At 32.6% G+C, this 17,500-nt stretch overlaps 1 protein-coding gene across 4 annotated transcripts in view; it reads right to left on the minus strand.

The window, feature by feature from the left end:
- The window catches only part of LOC145252711 (uncharacterized), a 1,486,750-nt gene that overhangs the window by 1,027,260 nt on the left and 441,990 nt on the right, over window positions 1-17,500 (minus strand). For all 4 annotated transcript variants that reach the window (XM_080112543.1, XM_080112538.1, XM_080112540.1 and 1 more), the window contains one exon: window positions 16,141-16,226. The gene's annotated coding sequence lies outside the window, so the exon portion shown is untranslated. The remainder of the gene's footprint in view (window positions 1-16,140; window positions 16,227-17,500) is intronic.

A 17,500-nucleotide genomic window follows, 5' to 3' on the forward strand; every position in this document is an offset into this window, starting at 1 on the left:
ATGTGTTTGTGGATAATTATATTTTAAAAACAATATATATGCCGCTCCCATGTGGGGGTATCAAATTGGTTAAAGGAAAAATTATTCCCAACTCGCATTTAGGTAAAAATACACTTTCGTAAATAATTGAATTAATTCAAGACGTATCGTAAAAACAAAAACAAATAACACACACACACATATATATATGCATATATAATTACTTAAATAATTAAATAAACAGCTAAGATAATTATATGAACGAAGAAAAATAAATTAAAATAAAATAAAAAGTAACATTTAAAAATATATATCAAATACGATAAATAAGTAAGATAATTAAAAATGTTCTTTGCTAATTGACTTTCAACAAACTGAGAGCAATTAAAGTCTATTTCCAGCCGCCTCACTCTAATATATTTTTAGACACACAAAACCTAATGGTAATCTCCCTTCATACTTGTGTCTTTTTTTAGTAAATCAAAAATCTAGACATATAATTACGCGCGCATAAGTTACTAATCAAAGAAATATAAAAAAAAAAGAAAAGAAAAACGTAAAGGGAAGAAGAAAGCGGTAACCTTTTACTGTCAAAATCACAATGATAAGATCCACCTTTCGATTGGTTTTTACATTTTAATTACACACACACACACACACACACACACACACCCACACACACACACACACATATATATATATATATATATATATATGCGAGTGTGTTTGTGTCTATTTAATTACAATGTAAAAACTAACTAAAAAGGTGGATCTGTATATACATATATAAATATATATGTATATATATATGTATATATATACATATATATATACAAATATATATTTATATATATATATATATATATATATATATATATATATATGGAGTACCTGTTCTTGCTATTTAAGCAATACTAGACGCTTTATTATCGACAAAACTATTGCTTATAAAATCATTGAATTTTTATGTTGCCTGTATAGTTTTTAGTGCTTTAAAAATACAGATTTCTGTAAGCTCTTAACAAGCCTATAAATGTTTTACTTTACGAACGGACGAACGGACAAGGGTGCATTTACAGATCCTCCTCCTCATTGTCAGGTGGACCAAAACGTATATATCTACTATTATGTATATATTGTGATAACAGTATATATATATATATATATATATATATATATATATATATATATATATATATATATATATAACTCAAGCATCATTCAAGCACGGTATCATTTTCTCATTCAAACACAGTAATGTTTGAATATATCGTTAAGTGGCAGTTTTATTCATTTAGAAGTGCTTGAAACCTTCACCGCTCACTCACTTTTCGGCCAAATTTCAAACAATTATTACACTTTATAGATCATCTTCTCATCTATATGTAAAAAATGTTCAATTTTCGTTTAGTAAAACAAAAGTTATGATAAATTTTCTGGTTTTCAAAATCGTAAAAATATATAAGGAGATAGGCGACTCTTTTTCTAACTGGGTTCCATAGTAACTACGTCGCCTCAGCGAGTACTGTTGCTACCAATTAACTGCCGTCGCGAAAAGAGAAGTAACAAGTGAAACAGAGGGAATGAAAGCATGACAGGAAGATAATTTGTGGATTTTATTGAAAGCAGACGAGTGTCGTACATTGTTATTACATATGTGTTTATGGGGGCACAAAAAATAAGAGTGAAATTAAACAAAGAACAAGTGAATTTATTGGAAGCCTGGAAAAATCATGGATTTCAAATAATGCAGCATTAAAAACCTCTGTTTTTAATTCAATTTATAACAGTATATAATCAAGGACTTTCCGGACAACCTACATATTCAATGATGTTTTAAGCAATAATTTTCGTCGATAATAAAACGGCTCGTATTAATGTAATGCCGAGAACAGGCACTTCAGATTGATCTTAATCAAAAAGCCAAAGAACTAACTGAATGATGTTTTTACTAGCGGACCTGTTGCAATTCAACGGCAGACTTTTTCATATGAAACATATTGATGTTGGCATTCTGTGGATGTTCAACGTAAATGGAGACGCCGTGATATTATTGTAGCTCTTTTGTTAAAGCTGTAAAAGTATTTATCTACACTTACTGGGACTCCCAGCGTAGTCCGGTCATAAAATACGCTTAAATATGATATTTTAATTTTTGCAGATTTCGTATATATTATTATAGAGTCAATTTTCCATCAATTCTTATATATTATAGTTGTGATTTCAAAGATTAAAAAAATATATCCATATGACTTTAGTGCATCAGCTTTAATCGAAACCGAAACCCAAACTTGAAGAAATATATATATATATATATATATATATATATATATATATATATATATATATATATATAATTTGAGTACTATCAGCAATAATCGAAACTGAAACCAAAACTCAAGAAAAATTCTTGGTAAAATCATTTATTACAAGAAATGGAAAATCATAACAATTAAACGACAGTCAGTCGATAGAAAAAAGGTGTAAACATGAGACACAAAATAACACACATGCTATCGTATTACTATGTAGATGATTTGGAATTTTTAAATGACTGATAAAAAATTCGGTTTAATATATTATTGCATTTTTGTATGGAAATGGCTAGTATAGTATCGATCCTATTATTGCTCGCAATAAGATTTCCCTCCACTTTATAGAGGGTTGGGTGTTTTTCCCATGTGTTAAATTCTCCTTTAAGGGAGGGTTAATGTAGTATCTGTTCTTTTTCCGTCGCTATGATACTATAATGATATGATACTATAATGCTATGATACTATGATACTATGATACTATGATACTATAATGCTATGATACTATAATGCTATGATATTATACTCGCAAGCGTTTTCTTCTCTTTTTATAGAGAAATCTTCCTAATTACCATTCATCCAGACCATATATAAATAAACAGTAAAAATTTAGATTTCGGCAATCGTGTCTTTATTCACCGTTCAAAAAGTCCAAATACTTGGCAAATCGCTTCATCAACACATAAGCAATCAAAATATAGAATTATGTGTTTTGTAGTTTTCATACATTCGGTTTTCATTCCAAAAATTATGTCCAGAAATCTAATTTATAAAACTTTACTATGTTTGTTTGTCCGTGTGTGTGTGTCTGTCTCCATATGTTTAAACTCCATCCGTTCAGAAACTACAAGTCGCGGAGCGGTGCTAGGGGCCTCAAATGATTGGAATTTAAATGGGCCATTCTTTTATAGGTCTTTCGCCGATTAAAATAGTGTTTTACGAGTATAAAAGGGTTCAAAATTGAAAAAAAAAATTGTTATACATTTTGTATATCTATCTTAGTTTATTTTTAATTAGTTTATACGCGTGTCACGTTGGTACAGTGGTAACGCTACCAGCTTTGAATGCTACAGTTTTGCTTTCGGTTTCGATTTTAGCTGATGGCACCCAAATACTTTTTTTACATTTGAAATCACGACTCGATGATAATGTATACGAAATCTGGACAAATTCAAATATCATATTTAAGCGTATGTTACGACCGAACAAAGCAGGTCCTACCCCAAGCTAGTATGAGAAAAAATACAATAACATTGTTCACATCATTAGAGAATTCATAATTAGAGTTTTTAAACAAAAACATATACGGTTGTGCTTACTGATTAGACGCCATTTTTAATTTAGTGACGGGATGGTACATGTACTTTACATAATTATCAGGTCGTAAAAACTAATGAAGTTTAGAGAATATAAAAAAATTGTAAAATTTAAAAAATATTGAGTTATATATCATGTAGCTTCTATACGTTCGACTTTCAGTTTAAAAATCGTGTCCAGAAATATATATATATATATATATATATATATATATATATATATATATATATATATATATATATATATATATATATATATATATATACACACAATAATTTCTCACACCGTTAGGGAATTCATAATTAGTGTTTTAAAACATTTACTCGTTAGACGCCATGTTGAATACCAGCGGAGCTAGGAGATGATACATGTACTTTGCATAATTATAAAGTCGTAAAATCTCCCCAACGGAATAAAGAGAATATTAAAAATTATAAAATAAAAAAAACATCCAATACATGTATAAATTAAAAAGAGAAAAATAGAATTAAGGAAGAAAGAGAAAATAAATTAAAAAGCACGAAAAAAATGTCGTTCTACTAAGTTAATTGTATTTTTATGGTGTTTTTTTAATGTATATGCTGTTGCATAGCCCTCGAGTTTGGAGGTAAAATAGAATTTAACAAAAAAAGATGAACATAATTGTTCTTCTTTGTTGTTTTAAGATTGACTTTATAATTTAATTCATTATTGTTGTTTGTAAACAGAATACAAAAAAATAGACGGAATTATTGTATTCTTTTTCAATGTTAAATTTGATGGCGGATCCATTATGTTGGTGCAAAAATAATATCGTTTTTTGACGTTTAACTTCACAAGATCATAACTCCTTTCATAATAAAATTTATTAATCGAAATAAAAACCATTAGAACCGACACATTGTTGCGAACGAGAGACAAGTTTATTTATCCCATTATATAGAAATCCGGAGTTCTGAACGCGAAAGCGATGAAGTCATTGAAGGCCGATTCGGCATTATCTCGGCTTTTGAAGCATTTTTGCACAGCAAGTTGTCGAAATTCTTGAAAAAGTGATAATCGGTGGGCGAAAAGTCCGGTGAATATGACGGATGAGAAAACTCTCGTAGCCCAATTCTTTCAGCTTCTGCAGGGTAAGTTGAGAAACATGCGGGCGAGCATTGTCATGGAGGAGAATTGGTCCCTTAATATTGACGGTCAAATACATTTGGAGTTTCTGGTGCATTTCGTCAATTTGTCAGCAGTACATCTCTGCCATAATCGTTTCGTCCGGATTCAAGAAGCTGTGATGGTTGAGACCGGTCGCAGACCACTAAACAATCACCATAACTTTGGGGATAATTTCAGCTTCTGGAAATGTTGTCAAGCTTCTCCGGCACCCAACCACTGTGTCGGGTGTCACCGGTTGTCGCAGAGGATCCACTTCTTATCACACGTCACAATGTGCTCAAGAAATTTGTCGTTTTTTGTTGAGCTGAAAGAGTGTAGAAAACATCTTAAACGACGATTTATTTGGGTATCGTTCAATTCATGCGACACCTATTATCCAACTTTTTTTACTTCTCTATTTTCTTTACATGGCGAACGATTGTTGAGTGGTCGATCTCGAGTTCAACTACAACTTTCTCCTCGTGTGGTTTTCCGAGAATTGGCTTCAATTAAGACTTTCAAATATTCGTTATCAACCACAGTCAGCCGACCGCGACCGTCTTCATCTTCCAGGCTCTAGTCACCATTGCATCGTTTTTCTTTTGTGTGCATTGGTATTCATATAAAACATCCTCTTTTCTATTTATTTAAAAAGAAAATACAATTTTGTTATATATGGGTTGTGGAATCGCATTCACTAGCAAACGATCTAGCTAATTTGCATATTCTTTTAAACATTCATTTTAATTAATTCCCTATTAGTTTTTTCGGTTTTCGAATGGGATGATCATCTTTAGTTAACTATTACGTGTAATTATATTCATGTAGATATTCTACATGATTTATACTTGCATAATATTTGCATAAAATCATTACAGTAAACACAAAATTGTTTCCATATACATTTATGTATACGTATATATTTTTGTTAAACAAATCTATTTATCTATCTATCTATAAAAGTGAAAGTGTCTGTGTGTGTATCTGAGTACATTTCTCTACGCAATAACTCTGTCAATTTTTAGTCTATCGACTTAAAATTTGATATACAGGGTACTGAGATTTGGGAAAATCGATGTGATCGGTTTTCGGTCAGAAATTTGGCTGTTATGGGGTTAAAGTTTAACGATTTGACCTTTGAGAACGCTACCAAACTCCTCCGACAATTTGGGGTATAAACACTTGAAATTTTAGATACAGGTTCCTTGGACATGGATCTAACTTAATAACTCGATTTGAGCCAAAAACAATAAATTTTAAGGGGTCAAAATAGAAGGCAAAGTTTTAAAAATTGACCGTTTTTTTTCTTTTGCTCAGCATACACCTCCAAACACCCGGGCAACGCTGGGCACTCATGCTAGTATATATATATATATATATATATATATATATATATATATATATATATATATATATATATATATATCAATGAATTAATTGAGAAATCACAAATAAAATTAACATATGTGAGGAAACGATATTGTTTTTGCACCAACCTAATCATTTTATTTTGTCTCTTCCAGTAATATTTTCTATTTTGGAATTTCGGGGTAGATAAAATTAACATATAATTTATGTTTGTGTATTATAATACATTTTTAGGTAGTTTATATTTGGAATGCCTTTTTTCAAGAAATTCACAAAATACTCAAAATAAAACCCCATTTAAGGGATTACCCATCGTAAAGCAAAATCTTTGCTGATAAATCTAACAAAATTCTTCAACACTAAGGTGGAAGTCCTCAGTTTTAGATTGAAATTTACTACAGGAATTCGCCCTAAAACACCAACTAACATAGTTGCCCGAAACTACAAACTTGGCGACATTGATTTCATGAAGTGTTTTATTCAAGGAATTATCTCATTATAACTAGCCAATCCATCGACACAGTTCTATCTAAGCGGACTATAAAACCTAGAAAACAACAGGAAAATTATCATCTCGCCCGCAAACTAAAGTTAGAACGCAATTAACGACAAAATAAACACAAAGAAAAACTTTTCAAACTCTTACATGACCAAGACATTTATGAAGAAACTAGTTACACTTTTATACCTTGTGTTGCCGGATCAAGCTGTCTGAAGAATCTGGTTTCATGACCTAAAATGCACCAAACATTAATGTTATTGCTCTCTCTCTCTCTCTCTCTCTCTCTCTCTCTCTCTCTCTCTCTCTCTCTCTCTATCTATCTATCTCTCTCTCTCTCTCTCTTTAACAAATTTAAACCTTCGCCACTTCCGGCTTGGCGATGGACGCAACGGTAAAGACGTCACGTTTTTATGGGTTTTTTTTTACGTTCGTTTTTTTTTGTTTTTTTTTACACAGTGATCACCACTTATCAAAGCCCGGAAGCCACTCAGGGATAAGGGTTATTGCAAGTACATTACGTACATTACGTTAGTGTGTTTTCCTCCTTCGCGGTACCGGTTCGAGCTTGCCTGCCTACTACCATTTTTTTTTTTTTTGCTCCACACACACCTGCAAACAATTATTCTACTGCGAGTATTTTAAGGGTTCTCTCTGACCGCATATACCATGCGTTGGATAAGGCAGCGAAATCTAGAGATGTAGCCCTTGATACATCCAAACATTTCACAAGGTCGTGCATGAAGAGTTTCTTATGAAAATGAAATCCCATGTTTTTTGAGGAAGAATATAGAACATTATCAAATCTTCATCGACAAGAAAAAACTCGAAGCTGTCTTCGATGGCCGTACGTCTAAACAAAATTATATTAATGCAGGTTCACGCCAAGGCTCAATCATTGAAACTTTATTATTTCTGATATTCATTAATGACCTTCCTTATAAAATTATTCAAATATCTGCTGATGACAGCAAGCTCTGTAATAATCGGAAGGAAAAACGAGTATACTCATATCCAACGGGAACTGCATAAACCATAGAAAACGACATTCAGTTTGAATGGAATGGGGGGTAATTGGTCACATTTAATTTTATTATTTTAAAATTACGAAGAAAAAAGAATTCAACCAACGATTATCATGACAAATAACACCTTAGCTGAGAACCGATTTTTCCTCAGCCTAAAATTCACAGACAACATGAATCGAAGCAAATACATTGGTAACATTACCTAGGTTGTTGCAAAGAAAGCGGACTCCCTTTATCATGCTAGTCTAACCCTATAGGTCGGCCACTGGTGTTTCCTTTATTCTGTATTGCTCCGCGTGAGATCCAATCACTTCCCGGCAGTACTGGGGGTGAGGAGAGGCCACGACGGCCCGTGGTACTATGAAAACATAGTGCCACATGAGTAAATTGCACAAGAGGGGATTCAATCTCACACCGGATAGCATCATATGTCTTTAGAAAGCCACAATTCCCACATGCATGTATTGTTATCATATCCGAGCTGGTGCATCCGCCACTAATTTCCCACTCCATGGTCCCAAAAAAGCGTCTCAAATCTAATACGTACTAAACTGTCGGCCAAGCTTCAACCTCTGTCTCATCGCCGCAATGTAACATCCATGTGCTTGTTTTACAACTACTTTCATAGAATGTTTAATGATTAACTCATAAACCGTGTGCCCACTCGCCGTACATAACCTCGAATAATACGAAAACTAGCAAAATCACACCCCTTTCACTGGTGATACATAAATGCCGGAAAGTTTCTATTTTTCGTTGGGATTGCTAGACTTTGGAATTCCCTCAGTGTTTCCTGCTTCCTTAACTGTATAAAAGAAGTTTCAATGTAAACAGACATTTAACTGCTCAACTCTCATAGTTTCCTGTTAGACATTATCTCCAAATAGTAACCCCTTACGTTTCCAAGTAGCAACATGCATTGTTAAAGGAAGGAAATCATTTTCTGAAAAGTCCAAAACAAAACAACAATTTTCCTCTGCAAAACAACCAACACAACATGTGGACATATTTAAAACTTAAAGCAAAAATAAAAAATAAGAAATAAAAAATAAAAAATAAAAATACAAAAAATAGAAATACAAAAAACGCTTTCCAAAATTATTGGATTAAGCATTAAATAACCAGAATAGTGTTAATATGCCGTAAAATGAAACAACCAAGTCAAACACTATGAATAAATAGTTGAATATATAAACAAAATTGAAGGTATTTTTTCTCAAAATTACTCAGTTTGGCATTCAATACAAAACAATCAAACCTAAACACACACACACACGTATATATATATATATATATATATATATATATATATATATATATATATATATATATATACATATATATATGTCAGAGAGAGAGAGAGAGACGTACTTACTGGTGTGTGTTGAGCAAAAAAAAAATGTGATAGTAGGCAAGCAGGTTCGAACCCGTACCGCGTAGGAGGAAAAGAACGTGGGGCAAAAACGTGGCGCGTTAGCTTTTGCGCCATCGCCAAGCCGAAAGTGACGTAGGTTTAAATTAAGGCTAGACAATCGAAAAGAGGCGATGGCTTTCGAAAATATCGGCGAAAAAACCGACTCCTTCCTGTAGACAAGTGCCCAGTTGAGGGTAAAGAAATTAATGTTTTTGGCAATTTTTCGATATTTGTCGTCCGAGACGTTGGCTTCAAAATGATACCGATCTTGTCAGGATCCGTTGCCTCCGTCGAAAGTTTTTGCGAGACATACATACATACATACATACATACGTACATACAAACATACAAACATACATACATATATTTAAACAGACAGGTGAGATTTATATTATAGATTATATTAGACTCAATATATAGTAATGATTTAAAAGGTTAAAAAAATTACTCGGTCGTCATCACCGAAAATCGAAACCAAAACGTTTAGCTTACGATTTACTTTTTATAATGCTAAAAATTAAAACATGAACCAATAGCTATTACGTCATGCATGCATATTCGTAATGCCGTCGTTCGACCTTCACCTGCTAAATTCAGTATTTTTAATTTTGACATTTTTATACCGATGTTCCCCGGCCAAAACCCAAATTTAAAGTTTCACATAGGCTCGAATACCCTATATATTAAGTTTTATGTCTGTAGACAAAAACAGACAGATAGTTTAGTAGAATTTTTTTAAAAACAAATATATTTACGCAGACATAAATACATATAGAAAAGGGTTTGTGTTTATATGAACCCTTTTACGTAAATATTACGCAAGTATAAATCATGTAAAATATCTGCATTAATATAATTACACATAATAGTTAATTAAAGATGATCATCCCATGAAAAAAAACGAAAAAAAACTAATAGAGAATTAATTAAAATGAATGTTTAAAAGAGTATGCAAATTAGGTAGATCTTTTGATGATGAATGTAATTCTACGACCAATATATAACAAAGGTGTATTTTCTTTTAAAAAAAAACGCGCACCTTTCTTTCTTGCTTGGCATTCTGGGCAAGTGTAGTATGAAATAAAATTAAATAAACGACTTTTATAAAATTTTATGTTTACAAATTTATTTTATTGCTTATAAAAAAATAAGTGAACATTTCATAAGAAATTAAAATTTTGATGAGTTTTCTTCAAAACTTTAAAGAGTCACATAGTTATTCGTTTTTTTCTAACTATTAACAGTATATTAGAATTACTGATTCGTTACTGAGTTCGATAAACTCCTATTTTATTTTAATCACGTAAATTATTAGTTCAAAATCTGATGTTTTTAATGATTCATATTTTTCAGCTTTTATAAAAATATTTGGAACATCTGAATGTAAAGCTTACCTTTGCCGTACAACTCCAACCATTTTTTTTCAGTATTTGTAATTCAGGCACGTTTCCTAATCTTTATTCTACCTTCTTTCCTTCTTGCTCGTCAACATTTTGTCTACTGAAAACTCTTTTGTCTCTTTCACTATCAGTGATTTGAAAGAAAGGTAGCGATTGGCCGACTTTATGACTATTAGCCAATAAAAAAATAACGCTTGAGATATGAATCGACAAATATATTAACTTTAGTAAGAGTTATTAAACTGTGACAGGAAACGGAATCCTTAATCTAAAAGTGAGAAATGTATGTTTATCTAAGTGTTATTAATAAAAAAATAATATCAATCAGTCGATAAAATCGTTTAGAAATTAATCTTTGTAAGAACATTACAAGATGTTCCCTATAAATAAATGGCGAAGCAGTTAACTATATATATAAAATGATAAAAATACTGGAAATAGTATTTTTGTGTTTTTGTTTTCTTAATCTCATTCATCAAGAGGAAGCCTCGAACTAAAGACGAAACGTTAATGAACACATAACTCGGTTTGTTACTTTTTATTTCTCTCTCTCTCTCTCTCTCTCTCTCTCTCTGTATATATATATATATATATATATATATATATATATATATATTATGTCTTTTAAAATAAACTACAATAAATATAAACATTTATAAGGAGATAATTATGTAAATATTAAAAATAATATAAAATGACGGAAAGGTGGGGGGTGATAAGAATTATAATGGATTCATCCGAACCATGCAAAAAACAAAACAAAAAAAACAAAACAACAGCAGTTTTGTCAATAACAAATGCTTTTAATCCTTAGTGTGTGTGTGGGGGGTGCAAAGGAGAATGATACATGTAGAGCAGACCTTTTTAAATAACATGAATAGATCAGAAAATTTAATTTGGAGCAAAAAGCTATCCGTAACGTTTTTTTATTTTTCAAGGGAGATGGTGTTTGATCAACACTGCTGGCGAGCAATGATATAATATGCTGTTTTGTTTTCGAAACAGTTTTTCATAATAAAACAATTGATGATCTCTCAAGTATTAAGACTAGCATGAATTCGATGAAACAACATAATATAGTTATTGCAAGAGATTAATTGACTTACAAGCAAAGAGGTTTCCCAACGAAGGACTTGAGATTAAGTCTTTTTGATATAATTGAAAAAACGTTCAATATAAAACGCACATACACATACACACACATACACGTGCGTAGATCGTAATGCTAAAATCATATCATCATTCTCGACCTACTTGAATGATATTTCCGCTTTTTAAATGCTAATTTCAACTGAATTCTCGCCACGGTGAATGCTGACCAGTGGGTATGTTCCTTGCTAATGGAGCCACACATGGCTTCGTGACCGGCTTCAGATCCCTCGACCGGCGGTAATCGTGATTCTCTATTCTGATGATTCATGAAAGAATAAAACACTAGTTTCTGTAGGTATTAAAATATTATATATATATATATATATATATATATATATATATATATATATATATATATATTTATGGCTGGCTGTCTGTCTCTATATTTTCAAACTCTATCTCCACCGAAACTAAATGCGTAAAAGCGGCGCTAGGGGCCTCAAATGATTGGATTTCTTAAGGGCCATTCTTTAATGGTTTTTTAGTCGATTAAAATCGTTCTTAAGGGGTTAAAAATTGGTCAGGATTGAAAAAGTCGCTAAACATTTTGTACATTTATCTTAGTTTAGTTTTAATTTTCAATTCTTAATCGGTTTATATGCGTGTCACATTGGTATAGTGGTAACGTCACCAGCTTAGATTGCTACAGTTCCGATTTCGATTCTAGTTGATGGCACCTAAATACTTATTTTTTTTGCTTTGAAATCACAACTGTATAATAATATATACGAAATCTGGACAAATTAAAAGATTAAAATATCATATTTAAGCTTATTTTGTTGAGTTGTGTGCACTCAGTCTATATAACTGCGTGGACAAAATGGTCGCCGGCCAAGTTTACCGACGAGTGTATATTTGGAATGACAACTAAAAGACTCGACTGTTTACAAAAGAATTCGAGTTTATTTTAACAATCTTTCTTTACACTTTTGTGTCGGTTGTCACTGACTCCACTAGCGAGGAGAGAGGCGTTGAGAGAGATAGGTGGCGTGGCGGGGTGTTGACAGAGGACAGACTTGTTTCTCACCACGTCGGCCGCTACTCTTTTTGTAAAACCAAAACATCTTTGTTTATATTGGTATCGGTCACGTTTCTCTAGCCCCAGCTGCGAATGTCAGCTGCATTCCGATCTGGTCATAGAATATTTGTTGATTAATTCAAAGCATAATTGTCCCAATAATCCACAACCGTTGTTTTCTATTGTAGGTCAATTTCCTTTTGTTTGTTTGGCCTTGAAACAATTATGTGTGTCACTAGCTCAGGTGACGCTCGTGTCCAACATTCCATGTTGGCATGGTTGAAATGTGACCCTCACATCACGTTCTTGGCTTGTCTCTCCGATTTCTTCACAGCCTGTCCCCTTATTATACAACAATTTTACACCCGGGCAAAGCCGTCCCCACCGCTAGTATATATATATATATATATATATATATATATATTTATATATATATATTATTATTATTATTATTACGTGCATAAAAGTATATATATATATATATATATATATGTATATATGGGTGGTATTCGTGCGTGTGCGTATGTTGTAAACTCTTGGGACTTAGGACAAAATCTTAATATCATATGACGAGTCAAATAACAGAATATGGAAGTATCGGGGCATAAATATTTATACATAACAAGGCAGATAATTAACGAGCTCTTATGTTACTGAAAACCAAAAAAAAAAGGATTAGCCGTACAGATTTACATACTGACGAAATAGCTGTAGATCATTTTCCACGTAGAGATTATAAATTTCGGTATTGTTTTCTATTTAAGAACATCCACTAGACTCAACCCAGTATATACGCATTTCAATTCCTTTCATTTGTAATATGAGAGGGAATAAAGTATCGTATTTTAAAGTTTCAGACCTAAAAGAGACGTGCTAAGGCCGAAATCATCTTCTGCTGTGTTAGTGTTTGTTAATCTGTATTCAAATATATAAACCGTCTACTGTTCTAATTTTTTACAGGTTCAATAACGGAAACACGCCGTTGGAAACACACTAAAAAGATTTCCTTTGTATTAACTATTGCATTTTGAGCATTTTGTGAATTAGAGGTTTTACTTTTGGAAAGACTCTTTTATGTCCAAGCGTGAAGAAACATTAAGCGTATAAAAAAACTTTATCAAAAGCTCCAACTTGTATGAAACTGATGAAAGACAGCGAAAATCCATCCAATTTGATCTTTGTTCTGCATTACTGACTAGTGTAAGGAGACATAGAGATAATGATTAAAATCACTAATTAATTATATTTTGTCAGCCCCTATCATTGTAAACGTCCATATACTGCTTGCAGACTCTTTTGCTCTCTATCACATCCATTGTTTGAGTCATGTTACGTCATACCATTTTCTATTATATGCACACATATTATCAATCTTAAACTCTGCATCACCAAGTTGACCCTTGACGAGTTCTCAATGGTTTTCATTTCTTGTTCTTCTCAATTAATTATTTTACATACACAATTCTGATACCTACGCTTTTTATTCGCCGAAATCCTTACAAATTTGTAATTATACAAACCATAGTCCATATCTGAAATATTTCATAACTAAACATGCAGTCTCCTTAATTCTACCACATTTGAATATTTATTTCTTGTAGTTAACATTTTAGTGTCCAAGCTCAATGAATATTAATTTATAAATTTAGAGTATTAAGTAATAGACAGGGCAGTTTTAGAATAAATTTACGTATGGTTATATTAAAAAAAACATATGGTGTGGAAAAGTCGATAGAAAAACGTGTTTTCTAGATTTCGTTTTTAGTTTTCCTTTATATTTTGGTGGGTTTTTTAAAAAATGTTTTATGAAGCATTATCCTGGAATATTAAAGATATGCATCAAAATCGTGATTCTCTTAACAAAATGAGGAAGATAAGTTTACCGATAATTTCTATTGCCTGTAAAGATACACTGAAATTTGTCTTTTCCTAATTTTCTCGGCCTCTTTATTTCTCACACACAAACACACACACACACTTTACACACACACATACATACACACGCAGTTATATATATATATATATATATATATATATATATATATATATATATATATATATATATTTATATAATGTTCACAAGAAAGTTCTTGCGGATTTTAACTGATAAATTCAAATGAACATATATCTGCTCAAACAAAAATTTATTGATCGAAATAAGCACCATCAAAATCAACACACTTTTGCCAACGCAAAACAAGTGTATTTCTGCCAGTAAAGTAAAAAGCTTGCGTTCTGGTGGCGATTAAGTAGCTAAAGGTGTTTTTGATATCGCTTATGTTTTTTAAGCACTTCTCACGCAAAAAGTTGTCGAGATGCGTGAAAAAGTAATAGTCAGTAGGCAAGAGATCTGGAGAGTATGGTGGATGAGGCTGAGTTTCGTAGCTCAATTTGTTCAACATCTGCGGGTTAGTGTATCAACGTGTGGTTGGGTATTGTCGTGGAGGAGAATTATTTCTTTTCTGTTTACTAATGCTAGGTGTTGTTATCGAAGTTTCTGATGCATTTAATCCATTTGTTGACAGTACTTTTCAGTAATGGTTTCGTTTGCTTAAAAACGAACTGTAATAGATGAGACCGGTCGCAGACCACAATACAGTCAGCATGACCTTCTTTTGGTACAATTCTGGCTTTGAGGAGTGTGCTGGAGCTTCATCGGTATCGAATCACTGATCTGAGTGTCGCCGGTTGTCGTAATGAACTTATTTTTCCTCGCAAGTCACAACCCGTTCGAGAAACGAGTCGTTCTTGCTGCGTAAAATAAGGGAAAATGGCAGTTAATAACGGCGTTTTATTTTGGTTGGTGTTCAATTCGCGATGCACCCCTTTATCAAGTTTTTTGTCATTCCAATCTCTCTTAACTAGTTAAAAATCGCCGTGTAATTTAGAAGCAAGTTTTCGAACAGTTGTACGTTGAATGGCTTTTACTAAGGCTTTTAATTTATCGTTGTCAACATCCGTTGGCCGACCACTACGCTCATCGTCTTCAAGACTCAAGTCTCGACAACGAAATTTCTTTGGTTTCTTCGGCCAAACGCCTCATGGATATCGCGAGCTGTTTTAGCAGCTTTTCGGCCTAGCTTGAATTAAGAAAACTGTGCGAATTTTCTTTTTTTCGATCGTGAATTCGACGTTCTAAAAAATAAGACATAATTGTTTCAAAGTGATTGTAATTTAAACGATTAGACAGAACGAAAAACGCTCTTTAAAATTATATATAAAGTAAAGATATAACGAAAACTTATTTGAAAATATATCATTTGAAATCAAAATTTTAATATTCCGCAGAAACTTTCTGTCCGTCCAACACACACACACACACACACACACACACACACACACACACACACACACACACACACACATCCCGCCCAGATCCCGACAAAGGTTGCCATCGATAAATCTGGCATATATCATAGTAGCCGTTTGTTTTCTAATGGCAATATGCCTTACTGTGGGCGAGTAAGAGTATGAAAACAACTTCGTGGGGAAATCGAGATGTATTTTTTACGAAACAATTCTTACCTCTGATCCATGTTGCAGCGGCAGGCAAGATATCGCACGCCCGGGTAGCTGTGTGCCTCGGGGTTGCAGTAGACGATTGTACATATCTAATAAAATAGAAAGAAAATATTATTATTATTATTATTATTATTATTATTATTATTATTATTATTATTATTATCATTCCCTTTACTAGTTCTCACACAAATCCTCATCAGAGATAGCTCACTGATAAAGACCAGTGGTGTTCCCTGGAGTCTAGGTGACAACAAGTTTCCCAAGTTTTCCAATAATCATTATCTCTTTCGATCATTTTTGTAAATAAATGTGCGTTCTCACAACAGCCGATTGCCGTTGACTTCTCTCTGACAATGATTGTTGGTCTTCACTAGAATTTGGCTGGCAATGAGCCTCCCCAACGTCCCAGTCTCCTCCGCACCTGTCCAGTGAAGGTGTGGTAAGTGCTTCAACTCCGCAGTTTTTCCATCTTCTGTTATTATTATTATTATTATTATTATTAGTAGTAGTAGTAGTAGTAGTAGTAGTGTTTTTTTTTTGTTTATTTATTTTTTAATCCTCTTTGATGGTCATCTCCCAGTTAAACTATACTTACAATTAAACTCTTGAAAATAAAAAAAATACACGAATAATTGTCCGTCAAAAAAACATCAACACAACAGCTAAATATTTCATCCGATATTTCTAAAATATCTACTCTTAACTCATCGGCGCTATTGTCCCTTTTTTGAGGAATAAGAAAATAATTAATTCATTTTCTTAAAAGATCTGAATTCTTTACATATATTGGAGAATCTTTCAAATATTACATCTACTTTTTCATGCGCATATGGCATAATTACGCTGACAAACTGGTTCCCGTTTGATCACCAAAGTTAAGCACCGTCGAGCCTGATCACTACTAAAATGAGTTAACATTTGAGAATACCAAGTGCTGTATGTGCTCTCTGCTTATCTCTACATTGTTTCTAGTCCGCCAAGACTTCTTGTCTCCAGAATCAGGCAGTGCCGAATCAAAAAAGGTGTGTTTGGGAATTGCGCAACACTTGCTTCACGATTACACGCACAGGCAATCCTACAGAGTTTATCCATTGTCTCTTGATACAAAACAAATGCCATTTTCCTTTTTTTGTCTAATGTACGCTGTCAACATTGATGTCATAGTTTTCAATATACGCTAATAGGCACAAAACCAAAAGATGGAAGAAATAAATTACACCAGACGGGGTGGGGGGTGCATCGTAAATAGCCTCAGCAGTCTCGTTGTTTAAAATGATTAAGATAAAATTATCTTACTAATCAGAAAAGTAAATGTTGTGTCGGATCAATTTCATGATGAACCCTGGGCTATGTAATACTTATT

The sequence above is a fragment of the Euprymna scolopes genome, chromosome 29 (assembly GCF_053919585.1).
Source record: "Euprymna scolopes isolate OS-2025 chromosome 29, ASM5391958v1, whole genome shotgun sequence".
Lineage (NCBI taxonomy): Eukaryota > Metazoa > Mollusca > Cephalopoda > Sepiida > Sepiolidae > Euprymna > Euprymna scolopes.